Source organism: Vicugna pacos, chromosome 4, assembly GCF_048564905.1.
Source record: "Vicugna pacos chromosome 4, VicPac4, whole genome shotgun sequence".
In the NCBI taxonomy this organism is placed as follows: Eukaryota; Metazoa; Chordata; class Mammalia; order Artiodactyla; family Camelidae; genus Vicugna; species Vicugna pacos.
The window spans coordinates 76290098-76294531 of record NC_132990.1 but is presented as its reverse complement, the minus strand read 5'-3'; the positions used below and the strand labels follow the sequence as shown (position 1 = coordinate 76294531).

The 4434-nt window shown below is 47.4% G+C and overlaps 1 non-coding gene across 1 annotated transcript; it reads left to right on the top strand.

The window, feature by feature from the left end:
• The first annotated feature begins 4150 nt into the window (after positions 1 to 4150).
• Positions 4151 to 4222, top strand: TRNAT-GGU (transfer RNA threonine (anticodon GGU)). Its single transcript has one exon. It is a non-coding gene; the product is annotated as a tRNA-Thr (tRNA).
• Positions 4223 to 4434: the final 212 nt, after the last annotated feature.

The window sequence follows — 4434 nt, the reverse complement described above, 5'->3', positions numbered from 1 at the left end:
CCAGAAACACGGACTGTTAGACGTACTAGAAGATGCTGTGTGGGTCCAGGCACAACTCACGCCTGATAGAATTTGAAAGATAACTTTAACTTTGGGCTGTTCCATGAATTAGGAAAGGAAAACCACTCTAGCTATTTCAAATGGAGAATTTAATATAGGGATTTAGGTTGCAGAACAGTTGACAGAATGAAGGAGCAGTGGGGGGAAGGTTGAATTACCCAGTGACGGGGAACCGAGGCGGGGGGGGCTGCTGCAGCCCCATATGGCCCGGGGAACACACAGCTATGTCTCCTCGGAGTGCAACAGCTTCTGCCCCCCTCCGACCTTCTGGCCTCTCACGAATGCCTCCCGCGAATGCCTCCCACGGGCAGCCCCTTAGCAGAACCCTGCTGGCAAAGGAAATAAGGTTTCCAGGCTCTTAGCCGCATGTGCACAGGGTCTGAGAGCATAGGAAGGAAGGTGTGGGTGAAGCCTCCCGCACAGTGATGATGTCAGCATCTGTGCCGGGGTGCCACACCCGTCTCCTGCATGTTCTCTCTGCCATCATCAATGTAACACCATGATGTGTGGTGTTGATTAATTCATCCACAAAGCTAGACATTTCCCCAAACCTGCCATAATTGGAGAGGGAAGGACACAGAGAAACAAGTTTAGGGGGGGCCTTGGCCGCCAGCATATCCCAGCACCCATCACAGTGTTATGCAAATAACAGACATTCAAAAAATAGTTAGCAAGTGAGTATTTTCTTTTTAACAAGCCTTTAGTCCCCTCCTGTCTGTCAAACAGCAATCTCCGTGCTGATGGGAATACAGATTTTATGTTCCTTTTGGAGGACAATCTGGGAAAATACACCAAAGCCTTAAGAATGTACATATTCTGTGATCAAGCAATTTAACCCCTAGGACCTAAAGAAATAATAGAACCAGGGTATAAGAATGGCACATTTATAGTATGAAACATAGAATAAATATGAATGTTCTTTAATAGGAAATCTGCTATATTATGGTATATTTTTAGAATGGAATATTATGCAGTAATTAAAAATGAGAAGACAGATTTGGTTAACATAAAAAGAGGTAAACAATATTATCAACTAAAATACGTATTTCCTGCAGAAGAGTACATATATTTTCTTAAGTTTGTAATAGTAAAAAAAAAAGTTAAGGAAATTGTGTAAATACAAATACATTAAAAAGTTATGGGAGAAATTAAACCCAAAGTGTGGACGGTGGTTCTCTCTGGGCAATGGGATTGTTAGTTTATAGGGTAGAATTCTCGATACGGATCACCAGGAGATCAGGCCAGACAGACCGAAGGAGTCTGGGACCTCTCAAGACCAAAAGTCCAGAGGGTGAGGCTGGATCCAGCTACTTGGAGCCCTCAAATGTGCCTTCTTGCTGATTCTCAGCTCTCCCTTCTCCAGAGTCCACTTCATCTTCCACCCCAAGGGATGCCTTCACAGAGCCACATGGATAGCATCCTGGGCCCATTCAGGAAAGAAAAAAGGTCTTTTCCAATAGCTCTTGCTTAAATCCTAGGTTTTGCTCCCAGTGCCCAGATTAGAGCTTGTACCCAACTCTGAGCCATCACTGTAGCCAGGAGAATGGGATTGTCTCCAACCAGTCTGGGCTCATCTCTGGAGCTGGGATTCAGCTCCATGTGCCTTCAGTGGCTGAAAGGGTAAACACCCCAGTGGAAACGGAGTCCCATTAGAGGTGAGTGGGCTCGGAGGAAGCAGCCCACACGTGTGTGTGACTGTAGGTAAATTACTCTGCGGTGCATTTTACCCGATACACTTGGGCACTTCATAGAAGTTAATTTTTGAATTTTTTTCTCGCCCCTATCTCCATGCCCCTCCCCTAAAAAAAATCTTACCTTTGCCAACACCCTTTTTACATACACAAATCCAGGAATTTGGAAGAAAAAGAAGGGGAGGGTAGACCATCTGTCAAACACAGATCCAGGAGAAGACAAGGTCGTAAGGGAAGCCGTGAGTTTGGATGGGTGTGTAGACTCTGGTACTGACAGGGCCCACTGAGAAGACCCCAGACTACAGCGTGGAGGGAACAGACATGAGAGGAAGAACGCCCCGCCGGAGAGATGGGCTTGTGGGTGAGCTCTGTGAAGATGAGAGTTGGAGCCGTGAGATGGACCGCCCCAGTTGAGAGTGGGGGGAGGCAGGAGAGGAAACCTGTACTTGGGGGGAGATGGGAGAGGAAGACTAGACTCTGAAAGTGGACAAAGGTAGAGAGAGAAAGGCCTGTCTCACAAGAAACAAGACCCAGGAACAAATAAAATGGCTCTTAAACAGGCTTGACTGCGCCGTCTGAGTTCTTAGCCCGGTTCTCGGTCATTTAGCCCTTTTCAACGAGCACGCCTTTCAGCTGTCTGTCTTAGTTTATAGACTTCAGGACCCAACAGAGAGGCCCAAGACTCCGCAGCACCGAGGAGGCAGGAAGATGAGTGTCGTAACCAAGACCACGACAGCTGTTCTCAGAACATGACTTTCAGTTCAGCAAGCATCACTGCCCACGAGCAGTGAGCCAGGTGCCGTTAGGAGCTGCAGATGCAAGAGTGAGCAGTGCAGACTCGGTGCCTGTTTCCTGGGAGGCTGTTCTGAGCACCATTTCCAGTTCATCTCCTGAAATACACACCACAGAATTCTTCAAACTCATCAACCAGTCCATTGATCCATCCACCCACTCCCAGCCCGTCCACACTGTCACCAAGTCCATTATCACAGTCCCTCTCTTCTGAACACCCTTGGGTTACTTCCCTGCTCAAGATCCCAGGCCTGGGTGAGCCCTTCCATCTGCCTCCCACCTGCACCTGAGGAGCTGAATATTCTTAGAAGAAAATCACACTGAGCTGGCTGGTTTCACTTGAACGATCGTACCCAAATGGGCGCGCGATGTCACCAAAGGACCCTCCTTTGGTCCTCCAGTGGGCTTGCTGTTCTCTTACCTACATCAGCTGTTTCATGCGTTCAACCAACCCGTGCCTCTCTTCTGCCCTTTTCATGATTCACTGAGAAACTGAAGCCATCCTACCTCAGTTCCCTCTTCCCTCCACTTATACTCATTCTTCTACTACAAGCTCAGTCCCTACACTTGAGCCCTGCAGCCTGTCCCCTTGTGATATCTCAGACACATTGGTCCTTTGCTGATCCTTTAAATTGTCCATCTCGCCTATTCTGGCCGGTTATCACCATATAAACCAGCTGTAGTATTAGCCAGCTTTGATTCTGTGTATGTAGAATCAATTAGCACTTCCTGCTACACCCCTTCCACAGCCCTCAGCTTCTAAATGTTCGTGTTCCTCGGGGCCGCTCTAGGCTCTTCACATCTTCCTGATGCCTTGAAAAAACATTTACATGCTGGTGGCTCCCACACGTGCAGTGATAGGTCAGATTCTCCCCCAAACTCCAGGCTGAAAAATTAATCTGCCCACATGCCATAACATTCAAGCATCTTACATCTCAAGTTTGACTCATTACAAACAGCATTTTAGTCGCCCACACACCTCAAAGTCTGTCACCCGCCCCCAGGCTTTCTCATCTCTGCCAGTGGTGTCACTGTTCACTCTGTCACTCAAATCAGAAACCCAGGAGTCATCCGCCCATGCTGCGTGCGTCCTTTCCCCCAAGATCCACATCCAGTCCGTTAGCAAACCCCATCAATTCTGCCTCCACTCGCTCACCTGACGTCTGCTTCCACCCCCATCTACCTTGATCTCAGACACCGTCCTCTTTGTATGAACTATACTGACCTCCCTGTTTCCACGATTGGTCTGTCTCCAGGCTGCAGCTGCAAAATTGGTCGTATCGCCACCCTGTTCAGAACCTTTGAAATGGTTTCTCACTGCACATTAGGATGATACTCAGACTATGTCATAGTGTCTCAAAGGGTCTGCACAATCTGCCATTGCTTCTCTCTCCAAGCCTCTCTCTGCCCTTGTTCCCCTCACACCACAAAAAAAAAAAAAAAAAGGAAACCCATCAGTAGATTTACGACGTTAATGAAGAATAAAAACTATGTATGTGCTGGAGAGGGTGATAATAGCTCAGTGGTAGAGCACATGCTTAGCATGTGTGACATCCTGGGTTCAATCCCCAGTGCCTCTATTTAAAAAAAAAAACGGGCCAGGGGATAGGGATATAGCTCAGTGGTAGAGCATGTGCTTGGTGTGCACGAGATCCTGGGTTCAATCCCCAGTGCCTCCATTAAGGGAAAAAAGGAAAAGAAAACTCTATTTGGGGCCAAAAAAAAGGAAATTGCATTTGTCAAACTCCAGATCCATCCAATAAGAACAGAAGGCAACTTCCTCAACCTGATCAAGGTAATCTACCAAAACCTGCATGCGGCAAGCATTATTTTTAAAGGTGAGACATTGAAATGATTCCCTTTGAGGTCAAGAAGGAGAAGGATGCCTGCT